The sequence below is a fragment of the Oncorhynchus mykiss genome, chromosome 11 (assembly GCF_057628025.1).
Source record: "Oncorhynchus mykiss isolate SJ-2025 chromosome 11, ASM5762802v1, whole genome shotgun sequence".
NCBI lineage: Eukaryota > Metazoa > Chordata > Actinopteri > Salmoniformes > Salmonidae > Oncorhynchus > Oncorhynchus mykiss.
Window position 1 is genome coordinate 35,752,909 of NC_143032.1, and position 14,812 is coordinate 35,767,720.

Sequence of the window (14,812 nt, forward strand, 5' to 3'; positions counted from 1 at the left end):
GTCTGCACTGTTTGTCAGTCCACTTATATTTGGATGGATACCAATAGATTTGAGTCCCTCCACAAAAGTTTTAATGGTAGAGGATTAAAAATAGTCGCACTAAATCCACATTAAAACTGGAGAATCAGCTTTCGTCATCAAAAGGGATTTGATGCGTTTACTCTAAATCTCAGATCACAGAATATTCTGTAGAGCTATCAACAAAAAAAAACAACGCATTACAACAGAATAAGATAACATCTTCGGCAATTCTGCTGAACACGGCAGAACATAATTATAGTATGTTGAACCCGTTCCAAAGTGAACCTGGGGCTTTCCCATCGGGACCTGATATGTATTAAAATGGGCTTTCTCGTCCTACACAGTTACAAACAACAACTGCATTCAGAATATAAAGTAACAGAACAGCCTACCAGTTGTAGCCTATCCTTCTCCTTTAACTTTTAATTACATCTTTTTAACTCCATCTTCCTCCACTGATGAGATATCTCCTAACTTGACTGTAGCCTGTATGACTGTAGCCTATTGCCGCTTTGATGACTTATGATTGGCCAACGACATGCACTCTCGTGAACAGCAAAGTGCAGCAGCAGAAACTATAACATGTCTCTCTCTACTGCAGCAGTCGCATTCGGATCTGTATGGGTCCATCCGGACAAGTCGGTTAAAATGACATATATCCAAGACCCGTGACAATCATATCAGATGCGACCCAGACCCATGACATTATTCAGAATTCTGGATCCAGACCCGCTCGGGTCCCGGGTTGGGTCTCTGGTATTCGGGTACAGGTGGATCCGTGAAGACCTCTACTGTACAGTCGTGGCCAAAAGTTTTGAGAATGACACAAATATTAATTTCAACAAAGTTTGCTGCTTCAGTGTCTTTAGATATTTTTGTCAGATGCTACTATGGAATAGTGAAGTATAATTATAAGCATTTCATAAGTGTCAAAGGCTTTTATTGACAATTACATGAAGTTGATGAAAAAGAGTCAATATTTGCAGCGTTGACCCTTCTTTTTCAAGACTGCAATCCACCCTGGCATGCTGTCAATTAACTTCTGGGCCACATTCTGACTGATAGCAGCCCATTCTTGCATAATCAATGCTTGGAGTTTGTCAGAATTTGTGGGTTTTTGTTTGTCCACCCGCCTCTTGAAGATTGACCACAAGTTCTCAATGGGATTAAGGTCTGGGGAGTTTCCTGGCCATTGACCCAAAATATTGATGTTTTGTTCCCCGAGCCACTTCGTTATCACTTTTGCCTTATGGCAAGGTGCCCACCATGCTGGAAAAGGCATTGTTTGTCACCAAACTGTTCCTGGATGGTTTGGAGAAGTTGCTCTCAAAGGATGTGTTGGCAAAATTGTGAGTGAGCCCACTCCCTTGGCTGAGAAGCAACCCCATATATGAATGGTCTCAGGATGCTTTACTGTTGACATGACACAGGACTGATGGTAGCGCTCACTTTGTCTTCTCCGGACAAGCTTTTTTTCTGGATGCCCCAAACAATGGGAAAAGGGATTCATCAGAGAAAATGACTTTATCCCAGTCCTCAGCAGTCCAATCCCTGTACCTTTTGCAGGATATCAGTCTGTCCCTGATGTTTTTCCTGGAAAGAAGTGGCTTCTTTGCTGCCCTTCTTGACACCAGGCCATCCTCCAAAAGTCTTTGCCTCACTGTGCATGCTGATGCACTCACACCTGCCTGCTGCCATTCCTGAGCAAGCTCTGTACTGGTGGTGCCCCGATCCAGCAGCTGAATCAACTTTAGGAGACGGTCCTGGCACTTGCTGGACTTTCTTGGGCGTCCTGAAGCCTTTTTCACAACAATTGAACCACTCTCCTTGAAGTTCTTGATGACCGATAAATGGTTGATTTAGGTGCAATCTGACTGGCAGCAATATCCTTGCCTGTGAAGCCCTTTTTGTGCAAAGCAATGATGACGGCATGCGTTTCCTTGCAGGTAACCATGATTGACAGAGGAAGAACAATGACTCCAAGCACCACCCTCATTTTGAAGCTTCCAGTCTGTTATTCAAACTTAAATCAGCATGACAAAGTGATCTCCAGCCTTGTCCTCGTCAACACTCTCTCGTCAACACACCTGTGTTAATGAGAGAATCACTGACATTAAGTCAGCTGGTCCTTTTGTGGCAGGGCTGAAATGCAGTGGAAATGTTTTTTGGGGATTCAGTTCATTTGCATGGCAAATCTTTATAACATTCTGGAGTATATGCAAATTGCCATCATACAAACTGAGGTGAAAATTAATATTTGTGTCATTCTCAAAACTTTTGGCCACGACTGTAGACTGCAGTGGAATGAAGGTTCTGTGTATATCGTATCCTCCACCCCCGGCCCATTCTTTCCTGACAGTGGGAAAGAACTGGACATTCCACACAAGCTTCATGAAAAGGTCCTGAGCTGATAACATGGAGGTGAGCGGAGACATGTTCATTCACCATTAAACAGCCTGGAGTTCTGGCTCTGGGGTGACATTTCCCATAGGTACATATCTAGGGTCAGTACATACTGTATCTAGAGTGGGGAAAATGTGAAACTGAAACAAAGATCACCATCTAGGTGCAACTTCACCCTTCTCCGGGAGTTCTGCTAGATAAGTTGAATGCTAACTTCCGCAAATGGTTTTTACTAAATGTTTATACTTTTTTTATTTAACTAGGCAAGTCAGTTAAGAACAAATTCTTGTTTTCAATGACGGCCTAGGAACAGTGGGTTAACTGCCTGTTCAGGGGCATAATGACAGCTGGGGGTTTGAACTTGCAACCTTCCGGTTACTAGTCCAACGCTCTAACCACTAGGCTACCCTGCCCCCTCAACAATACATGACTAATTGAAAACTCAGTTAGGATTCTCCCCATCGTGATTAAAAATGGCACGATTGCATAGCAAGTAGAGCTGTTTGAGGACTAGACCGATAGTCCCAGATCTGTTCCCAGATCTGTTTGTTCTTGCTAACTCCATTGATGACATTGTTTTACATTACAGTTCCATGGGGAGTTGGCAAGAGAGCAGAAACAGACTGGCACCCAGACTAGAACTCATAGGGACATGAATCCCCCTGTGCTGACTGCTCTGAAATGGAGGGAGTGTTGGGATGGTCAGTGAGAAATGGACAGATCACTCTGGCCCAGACTTCCTTCCGCCGGGCCTTTCTGCTCCAGGCCACCTGCTGTGGCTTTCACTGAGAGGACCGCAGGCAGGCAGAAACACGCGCACGCACAAAAACGCATGCTCAAAGTCTACACACAAGCGCACGTGCACACACAAATTAGTGTGCGCACTAAGGAAACTCACTGATGAATACACACATTCAGTACAGCCAAGAGGCCATCTCAATGACACCTCTATGTGCTCTTCCTACCAAGGACAGAGAGTGAGAGTGAGGGAGCGAGGGAGAAGGAATAGGAAACAAACAAACAGACAAACTGGTTAGCTGATGGAAATCAGTCAACCTTGTTGTTCTGGGTCATGGCTACTGTTACCGAACAAGGTAACGTAGACATAAAGCTGATGCCTGACAATAATGAATGGTGCAGGTGAAATGACATAATGTACACTAAACATCAGTCAGTGACAAATAGGAACATTGATTGACACTAGGGCTGTGGTGGTTATGACATTTTGTCAGCCAGTGATTGTCATGCAAATAAACTGCCGGTCTCGCGGTAATTGACCGTTAATTAACAAACACATTTAGCATCTCCTGGCTTCCACGCATAGCTTACAAGCCACTGATGCAGACCTTTGGAACATCTACATTTAAAAAAATTATAATAAATCCATTTAATATAGCCTACACATTCGCAATAAGTCCATTCTTTATTTTAGACAGGTCTAAAGAAACATGACAAGAAGAAAATGTAGTCTATTTCAGAAGAACATACTCTGAGTTGTCCTTATGTTAGGCCCTGATATGGCTATGTCATATGGCTGTTGATGTTTAATACAATTCTAAGGCTACATGATGGGACTTTAACGATGATATGAAAAAAAGTTGCAATCTGCACACTCTTCATCAGCCTCTCACAATTTGACAAGCACTTGATAATATTCTCATCAGGACTCGAATTTCCCAGCGGCATCCCACTTGTGTGGCTGTAATGCCCCCTAAAAAAAAATCTATGCCTTTTGAGGCCAAAGTGGCCGTTGTGCCCTTGGGCTGAATATAATAGGCTAATTATAATTCCCTTCTCCCAGCTGCCGTGCTCCGAAGCACCTCTCACTCACATGGCTCTCTCAGATGTCGCCAATGCCCGTCACATGATCGGGTTCTTTTCGCAGGAATTTCAGCTAAGAAGTAGACTACAAGTGAATGAAGACGGAAACATCGGGGACGCAACCCGCTCAAGTCCCTCATCGAATTCCTAGGTGCATATTTAAGATAGAACTGTCCACATTTAGCCTACTTTTCATCAGCCAACATGATGAGTAGGCCTAACGAACAGCAAAAGCACTAGCCTATGTCAAACTACTATCCACCATAGTACATACGTTGACCTATTCTATTGGTCAACTTGTCCTCCTGTGCGAGAAATAAATATTCCAAACATACTCTGCTACAGTTGTGGGATGCAATAGATCCCAAATTAATACAACCACCCAGCATCAAAAAAACTATTTAAAATAAATGAGGCTGATCATTGAGCTTAAAAATGTCACATTCACATTATAAGCGCAGCAATGAGCACATGGCAGTAGGCTATAAGCGCGAATGTTCCAAAATGCAATCAATTAGCGGGAAAATCATCTTTCCCAAACATGAAACTCACGTGCAGCTATGTATGCCAGTTAGGCTCTACGCCGGTTATAAAGCAGGTTAATGTGCTTAATTTTAAGTTAATTGGCGAACATATACTGTGAGGTTGGATTCAGACCTCTTGACTTTTTCCACATCTTGTTAGTTACAACCTTATTCTAAAATGTATTACATTATTTTTTTTCCCCTCAATCTACACACATTACCCCATAATGACAAAGCAAAAACAAGTTTAGAAATGTTGGCATTTTTTTTTCAGACCCTTTCAAATCAAATCAAATGTTATTTGTCACATACACATGGTTAGCAGATGTTAATGCGAGTGTAGCGAAATGCTTGTGCTTCTAGTTCCGACAATGCAGTAATAATCAACAAGTAATCTAGCTAACAATTCCAAAACTACTACCTTATAGACAGACACAAGTGTAAGGGGATAAAGAATATGTACATAAAGATATATGAATGAGTGATGGTACAGAGCGGCATAGGCAAGATACAGTAGATGGTATTGAGTGCAGTATATACATATATGATATGAGTATGTAAACAAAGTGGCATAGTTAAAGTGGTTAGTGATACATGTATTACATAAAGATGCAGTAGATGATATAGAGTACAGTATATACATATGAGATGAATAATGTAGGGTATGTAAACATTATATTAGGTAGCATTGTTTAAAGTGGCTAGTGATATATTTTACATCATTTCCCATCAATTCCCATTATTAAAGTGGCTGGAGTTGAGTCAGTGTGTTGGCAGCAGCCACTCAATGTTAGTGGTGGCTGTTTAACAGTCTGATGGCCTTGAGATAGAAGCTGTTTTTCAGTCTCTCGGTCCCAGCTTTGATGCACCTGTACTGACCTCGCCTTCTGGATGATAGCCGGGTGAACAGGCAGTGGCTCGGTGGTTGTTGTCCTTGATGATCTTTATGGCCTTCCTGTGACATCGGGTGGTGTAGGTGTCCTGGAGGGCAGGAAGTTTGCCCCCAGTGATGCGTTGTGCAGACCTCACTACCCTCTGGAGAGCCTTACGGTTGTGGGCAGAGCAGTTGCCGTACCAGGCGGTGATACAGCCCGACAGGATGCTCTCGATTGTGCATCTGTAGAAGTTTGTGAGTGCTTTTGGTGACAAGCCAAATTTCTTCAGCCTCCTGAGGTTGAAGAGGCGCTGCTGCGCCTTCTTCACGATGCTGTCTGTGTGGGTGGACGAATTCAGTTGGTCTTTACTCAGTACATTGTTGAAGCACCTTTCTTAGGCAGCAATTACAGCCAAATCTTCTTGGGTATGACACTATAAGCTTGTCGCACCTGTATTTGTTTCTCCCATTCTTCCCTGCAGATCCTCTCAAGCTCTGTCAGGTTGGATGGGGAGTGTTGCTGCACAGCTATTTTCAGTTCTCTCCAGAGATGTTCAATCAGGTTCAAATCCCTGACCAAGGCCCTTCTCTCCTGACTGCTCAGTTTGGCTGGGCGTCTAGCTCTAGGAAGAGTCTTGGTGATTCCAAACTTCTTCCATTTAAGAATGATTGAGGCCACTGTGTTCTTGGGGACCTTCAATGCTGCAGAAATATTTTGGTACCCTTCCCCAGATCTGTGCCTCGGCACAATCCTGTCTCGGGCCTCTACGGGCAATTCCTTCAACCTCATGGCTTGGTTTTTGCTCTGACATGCACTGTTAACTGTGGGACCTTATATAGACAGATGTGTGCCTTTGAAAATCATGTCCAATCAATTGAATTTACCACAGGTTGATCTAATTAAGTTGTAGAAACATCAAGGATCCATGGAAACAGCATGCACCTGAACTCAATTTCGAGTCTCATAGCAAAGGGTCTGAATACTTACAGTTCCAGTTAAAGGTTTGGACACACCTACTCATTCCAGTCTTTTTCTTTATTTTTACTATTTTCTACATTGTAGAATAATTGTGAAGACATCAAAACTATGAAATGACACATATGGAATCATGTAGTAACCAAAAAAGTGTTATATTTGTCCACGTAGCCACCCTTTGCCTTGATGACAGCTTTACACACTCTTGGCATTCACTCAACCAGCTACCTCTGCGGCAGTAGATAAGTTAATTAGAGTTACCAGTTAACTGCCTTGTTCGGGGGCAGAACAACATATTTTTACCTTGTCAGCTCAGGGATTTGATCTAGCAACCTTTCGGTTACTGGCCCAACGCTCTAAACACTAGGCTACCTGCCGCCCCAATCAGGCCTTCATGGTCAAATTGCTGTAAAGAAACCACTACTAAAGGACACCAATAAGAAGAAGAGACTTGCTTGGGCCAAGAAACACAAGCAATGGACATTAGACCGGTGGAAATCTGTCCTTAGATTGTTGGTTCCAACCGCTGTGTCTTTGTGAGACACAGAGTAGGTGAATGGATGATCTCAGCTTGTGTGTTTCCCACCTTGAAGCATGGAGGAGGTGTGATGGTGTTTTGCTGGTGACAGTGTGGGTGATTTATTTAGAATTCAAGGCACACTTAACCAGCATGGCTACCACAGCATTATGCAGCGATACCCCATCCCATCTGGTTTGCGTTTAGTCCCACTATAATATGTTTTTCAACAGGACAATGACCCAACACACCTCCATGCTGTGTAAGGGCTATTTGACTAAGAAGAAGGAGTGTGATGGAGTGCTGCCTCAGATGACCTGGCCTTCACAACCGACCTCAACGCAATTGAGATGGTTTGGGATGAGTTGGACCGCAGAGTGAAGGATAAGCAGCCAACAAGTGTTCAGCATATGTGGGAACTCCTTCAAGACTGTTGGAAAAGCATTCCAGGTGAAGCTGGTTGAGAGAATGCCAAGAGTGTGCAAAGCTGTCATCAAGGCAAAGGGTGGCTACTTTGAAGAATCTAAAATGTAAAGTATATTTTTATTTGTTTAACACTTTTTTGGTTACTACATGATTCCATGTGTGTTATTTCCTAGTTATGATATCTTCACTATTATTCTACAATGTAGAACATTTTTTAAATAAAGAAAAACCCTTGAATGAGTAGGTGTCCAAACTTTTGACTGGTACTGTATATAAATAAGGTATTTCTGTTTTATACGTCTAAAAACCCGTTTTCACTTTGTCATTATGGGGTATTTTGTGTAGATTGCTAAGGATATTTTTTGTTATTTAATCCATTTTAGAATAAGGCTGTAATATAACAACATTTGGAAAAGTCAACGGGTCTGAATACTTTCCCGAAGGCACTGTAGGCCTATGGGCTAGGATACAAGGTGTGCGACTATGATTTGAAAATGGCGACAAAAAAAGGTATGCGCTGTTTCTTGCCTGAATGCACAAGCTGGGCATCATTAATAAGTAATAATACATCATTCACAAGTGATAGGCTAATAGTCACCCATCAGACTATTCTTAACCTCTCTAGGGTACCTGACCAACATCCAGTGAGATTGCAGAGGGCCAAATTCAAATACAGAAATACTCATTATAAAAATTCAGAAAAGACAACTATTTTAAATAGGTTTAAAGATTAACTTCTTGTGAATCCAACCACAGTGTCAGATTTCAAAAATGCTTTACAGCGGAAGCATACCTTACAATTATTTGAGAACATAGCCCAGCAGACAAATCATTACAAACAGTAACCAGCCAAGTAGAAGAGTTACACAAGTCAGAAATAGAGATACAATTAATCACTTACCTTTGATTATCTTCATATGTTTGCACTCAGAAGACATTCATTTATTCAATAAATGTTCCTTTTGTTCGATAAAGTCTCTCTTTATATCCGAAAACCTCAGTTTTGTTTGCACGTTTTCTTCAGTAATCCACAGGCTCAAACGCAGTCACAACAGGCAGACAAAAAAATCCAAATGATATCCGTAAAGTTCATAGAAATGTCAAACGATGTTTATATTCAATCCTCAGGTTGTTTTTAGCCTAAATAATCGCTAATATTTCAACCGGACAATAACGTCGTCCATATAAAAGGTAAACAAGAAATGCACTCTCTCGGTCGTGAGCATGAAAAAGCTCTGTGACACGGCAGGGTCCACTCATTCAGACTGCTCTTACTCCCTCATTTTTCAGAATACAAGCCTGGAACAATTAGTGGAAGGCATAGGAACTGCAATTTGAGTCCCAAGTCAATGGATACTGTAATGGCATTGAATAGAAAAATAAATCCTACTTCCTGAATGGATTTTTCTCAGGTTTTCACCTGCCAAATCAGTTCTGTTATACTCAGACATTATTTTAACAGTTTTGAAAACTTTAGTGTGTTTTCTATCCAAATCTACTAATTATATGCATTTCCTATCTTCTGGGCCTAAGTAGAAGGCCGTTTAATTTGGGCATGCTTTTCATCCAAAATTCCAAATGCTGCCCCCTACACTAGAGAAGTTAATGTAATGTTGTATTTACATATACTAAATAATATGTGTATCAGTTTTGATTTAGAATGGACCATTATCACGCACCTGCCTCAGAAAAAGGGCATTCGAAAAAAATACATGTCATCTATGCACTTAAATAGAGAATGGAGGACACCTTTCCCATGGATAATTTTCATGCCTGCCAGGTAAGCTATACTCCTGCTGTAAAGCAAAGCAATGTTCTTAATATTAGGAAAGTTCATAATATAGTAGGCCTAGCCTATAGAAAGCTGACGGCATCCTCCTTTTTTTAAACAGAGGCCCTCAAATCTATTTTCTCATGCAATTGTATAGCCTATAGAAATGTTGTGCAACATGAGCTCATGGGCACTCATGAAGTGTTTGATTAGATTTTCGATGACATTTGCATGGATGTCAGAGTGATTAGAGGGACAATAGAGTACTGAGTACCAGGCAGTTAGCAAGTTTGGTAGGCTACTAATGACCATCCGCAGCATCAACACATGGGGAAGCCTAATTACCCTGACTAAGCGGTCACGTGAAATTTGACTAGCGCCATGACTCGTGACCGCATGGTCACCGTAACAGCCATAATTGACACAATAGCTTTGTTTCTATTAACTTGTCCAGGGATTTCTTGTTGCCATTTAGAATGCTTAGAAAATAGATGCCACAATTGCCTGCTAGGGTGCGTTTCCATTAAACTGTCTTGTGTCGATGGATGTCACACCCCAAAAAAACATAGTGTTGAATAAAAATGTAGTGGTTGAAGTGTTTTCATTACCATTTCGGCAAATTTCACATTAATAAATTGCCGACTGTATGTAAGCCCTCCCACCGATCATGTCTCAGGTAGCCTACGAAAGCAAGCACGTATAGAATGCAATAATTGACTATTATTTGCGGTATTCAAATAATTCTCAAGTGCCAACGTATTGCCACGGTCCGTGCCATAGTGAAACTTGCACTCCTGTAGATCAGAAATAATTGGATGGTGAAACTTGTTCAGGCACTCTTCAGTCAGGCAGGACAATCCTTGTCCTGCAAATATTCCTGTTTTTTTGTTACATTTTATTGTGGGCATTCAGAATAAAATGTGGAGTGTAAGCTTATAGTTAAGTGCTTACATCACGGGTCCCGCTTACCTTCAAAAGTATTCGGCAATCATAATTTATTCGAAAAACAGCGTTCCCATCATCATTTGTCGCAATAAAGAAAGTTAGACAAAAAATAGATTATCCAACACCGTTGAACGGATAAAGATTGTCGATCTTTAGAAAATGTATCCTATATCTGCCTTTTCCATTACACGTCGCAATGATTTATATGGCAACAATGCTTTTATCAAATATACCTGGGTAAACGGAAACGTGCCCACTGTAACGCAAGGAGAAACATCTCTTATGTTTGAATGAATGAAGAAGGAGCGTGATGGGGGAAGTTTCTACGGCAACCAGGGGTATGGGAGTAGCCCCGCCTTCTGGACGGACAGCTGTTAGCAGCTGACACCATGGCTATAGACAGGGAGGGTCCTTAGAGCTTACCATGCTTTAAATCTCCAACAGATGCTGCGTCTTCCTCCGCATTCCTCCAATGCCAAGGCATGAACTGGCCATTGGAAACTGCAGTCTTACAATATCAAACAATAAATATTTTTAAAGTATGGAAGTTGGAACATCACTTTACATTGGTGACTTATTCTATCAGCATAATTACAGAATTCGGCCTTAATGTAGTCTCTTACATGGCATGCAAGACTAGGCCAAACATGAATTTTAAATGAAGAGGTAGTATACATGTTGCCATGATTATTAAGGATGCAGTATAGTGTGTGTTATGATGTTCAAAAACCACGTAGCCTACTATTAGAATTAGACCATCTCTCCACCTTTGGAGCTGTGCCAGGCTGCCAGCATCACAGAATACCTGGCTGCGTCTGCCAATACAGTAGTCAATCTTGAGTGTGTAGGAGCTATTTTAGGAGCAGGTGACCACACACCTTTCGTTTTTTTTTTATACAGTAACAGCCAGAGAAAGACTATTTAAACTATCATCACCTACTTCTCAGGATTTGCTCTGGCTGCCAATGTGTGCTGTGGTGACTTCAGTGAAATCACCACCATTACTAACCCTTCCTTAAAACACTGTAGCTGTGTTCGAATACCCATACTAGCATACTGTATACTACATAGTTAATGGGTATATACTACATACTATATACTATTAATTAATTTTAGTATATTGTAAACAAACGGTATCCTTTCAGTTGAGCGTACTCTGTCTACCGGAAGTTGATGCTGTTGCTATGCAACCTCTTGCTAGCTTGTTAGCAAAACAAATTACTAGCTCGACTTCGGGTGTGTTCATAAACTCAATATGGAGTGCCAGAGTGCGCTCTGGGCATTCGTAAATTCAGGTAGTTGTCAGATTGTCTGTTCGTAAATTCCGAGCTTTCCGCTCTCTGAACGTACAGTGGTTTTGTCAGAGCGTTCTGACCTCACAACCGCAGTCAAGCCCCCAAGCTAACTGGCTAGCTACTTCCAGACACAAATGAGAGAACACCTCACTGACCATTTTACTTGCCCTAGTAGAGCTGGTTAGGCTGTTTTTATGTTATCCAGAGCATTGGTTACTCGAACTGTGCTGCTGGCAACAATTTAATTACGCTTTTCTTGCTGACGTTTACTGACACAGGTCATATTTAATGGGTGTTGAGCATTCGTAAATTCATCAGTTATTCTGCGCTCTGCCACAGCCAGATGAGAGTGCTCTGAAATCAGACTAGATAGCCAGAGCGAATTTACAAACACACCCGAACCTCTAAACCACTTACTAAGCTATGAATGACGTGAATAATCAAGTCAATAAACTCTGGGTAATTAAATAAAATAAAGTAAATATACTGGCAAGTTTGATGTATTAGTAGCCAACTAAAGTTACAGTAGCTAGCTAACATACCCGGGTACATACTGCTGTAATGATATGCTATGCTGTTCATAAGGACAGCGTAACTAACAAATTGTCAGCCAACCTAATGTGTAAAGTAATTTATTTGAAAAGTCATTACTTTATTATATTGCTCAACCTTTTCTTAACATGTGTAAACAAATTTGTATCCACTCTCGTCGGAATGCGGCTGCATATTTCTCCGCCATTTTCTTCAAATCCGAAAACGTGAAATAGTGTCCCATTGCTTGTATACTTCGTATTTTGACGAATGTAGTATGACATCCGGGAACTTTTGGCATACTAACTATATCCATACTATGTCTAATAAGCATACCACATGCTCAATTTGTGTCACAAATAGTATGAGTATTCAAACACAGCTTGTGTTCAGTCACACCAATGTACACAACTGTAGCTTGACGTCACTTACTGACTGCATGGGAATTGAAGTAGGGATGGTAAGATTAAGCTACATCCTACGCTACTTCCTTCAGCAATAAGCTCCCTGATGTAAAGAGAAGTTCCCCCAATATCCTTGGTTCCACACTCAACAATTATCTCTATGTTATATGTAGCTATGACAGACAGACACTACCATTGGCCAGGCATCGTCAAGGGTTCAGGGTCATATTCAATAGTGTAAAACGTAGCAACTGAAAAATACAGTAGCTTATTGAAGTTCAGGTAGTCCGTCCCTATTTCAGTCAAATTTCTTTCATTGGTGTCTAATATACATACGGCCCAGCTCTCCCATCGCCCAGCTGGAACAGTTTACTAAAAGCTCATAGAAGGCAAGCCCACTCGGTGTTATTCACATGCTACACAACTCTTCAATACTTCTGTCCCAGATCCAACTGACGTTCTCGCTGTAAGGCACTGGCATGGGTGTGAAATGTCCTCATTCCCACTGACAGTGACAGTCTCTAGAGAATCAGACCCATGTCTCTCAAGTCATGACCTACTGTATGTGACTGATGTTCTCGTCCTTCTATCACAGTGGCTTCTCAATCAGTTTGGTTGTAAATCTTTTGTAAGGCATTTGTTATTACTGTGCGGTTACCATGTTGTGCCTTAGGTAACCTATATACCGGGTCATTTCTGTACTATAACATTAAATGCAACCAATATCACAGAGCAACACACAGTGAATGCTAGTGGACGTTAAGCTAATGTTGGTTCCTCCAAGAGGGTGCATCAGTGTCTTCATGAATAGGTTCTAGCCTATGGGGTCACATTTGGGGCTTTGGTAATGTCTAGGTTGCTCTGAATCCTGAGGACGACAGTAGACATAACAATGCTTAAAGGCCTTGGACCTTTCAGACATAGTATTTTATCCCTGCAACGATAGTCAGTCGGTAGTTCTCTCAATTGAACTGACATCCTCCAAACATCTGTTGGTGTATTTGGACGTTTTACAAGCTCAAGCATATGCCTCAGATATTTTTAACATAGGGTGGTATGGAGTTGGTATTCTTTTAAGAGGTAGTACTCTATCCCTTTCTACCAATTGAACCTCCGTATTTGCATTCTGGGATGACTAGTGTAGGCCTATGCCGAAATTGAATTTGAGGTAATTCATTTCTTCACTCGCATTACTGGAAATCGTGTAGGAATGGACTACGTGTAGCCTGCAGATGCACATCTTCAATTTACCAATCACATTCCGTACAGTTGCTTTGACTTAATTACCTGTTAGCAATCTTCAGGACAATCAAGACTAGGATTTGTTACATTTGAACATGGCCATGCGGTGATAAGAGTCCAGACAATGCTACATTGTTGCTTCTTCAGCTAACTGTTCCATGTGTTCGGTATTGGAGCAGTCGTCTCGAAATATCGGACACTGTCGTCTGAACTAACAGTGATTGCCATCGAGAAACGATTGTCGGGGTTTGAGAGAGGGGTGCAGGCTTTACGGAAACTCAAGCCATTGCCTACAAATACAACTTAAATTACAGGCTCAGACCAGAGATAGCCTTATTGTGAACTACACTTAGGCTTGTGAAGCGTATCTCCAAAAACGAATTTGAACTTATCACACTAAGATTGTCATGTAACTTTAATAATAGGCTATTGACCGCTATTCGTAGGGGTCAGAAAAATGATGTGCAGACAATGCCATGAAAAATCGACCATAGAGGGCTGGTAGGCCTACCATGACTATTGGATCGTCAACTTGTTATTTTTTTTAATCATGATAAACAATCTTACCTTTTAGAAATCCACGCTCTTGTGCCACATGCGCCTGTGTTTGTATTTCCAATTTATTTCTGGGTTCGACGCAAAATCAGCTAGTATTCCAACATGGAAATCACAGTCGCCCCCATCCCGACTCCCTGCAACAAATCATCAGCCTTTCTCAATCGTTTTTGTGCTCCGTGAATGAAAAAAAAACTAGGAATTTAAATCAAAGCAAGACGAATGTTGAAGAAAATAAATTATTTAAAAGGGGCTGACACAGACAGAAATTCAATGCATAAAACCCCAGCGAAATCTGTCCAGCGACATGATGACAAAAGAAGTCGTCAAAAGTAACCCAGTTCCTGTAGATACACTTCCTACCTCTAAACTTACGCCAGCCCGCATCCACCCCCACTACAACATGGCCGACCTGACTCCAGGGAATGACGCCGTAGCTGGAGATACCAACCCCACAGACCGGTGTCGAGATGGTAGGATGATCATCACAGGATGATCACCCCCCCC

General features: G+C 41.6%; 1 protein-coding gene across 1 annotated transcript in view; it reads right to left on the reverse strand.

Annotated features, from left to right (window-relative positions):
- Positions 1-14,812, reverse strand: part of LOC110535621 (tyrosine-protein kinase Yes) — a 54,921-nt gene extending 40,109 nt beyond the window's left edge. Inside the window, exon 1 of the mRNA XM_021620732.3 lies at positions 14,318-14,812. The gene's annotated coding sequence lies outside the window, so the exon portion shown is untranslated. The remainder of the gene's footprint in view (positions 1-14,317) is intronic.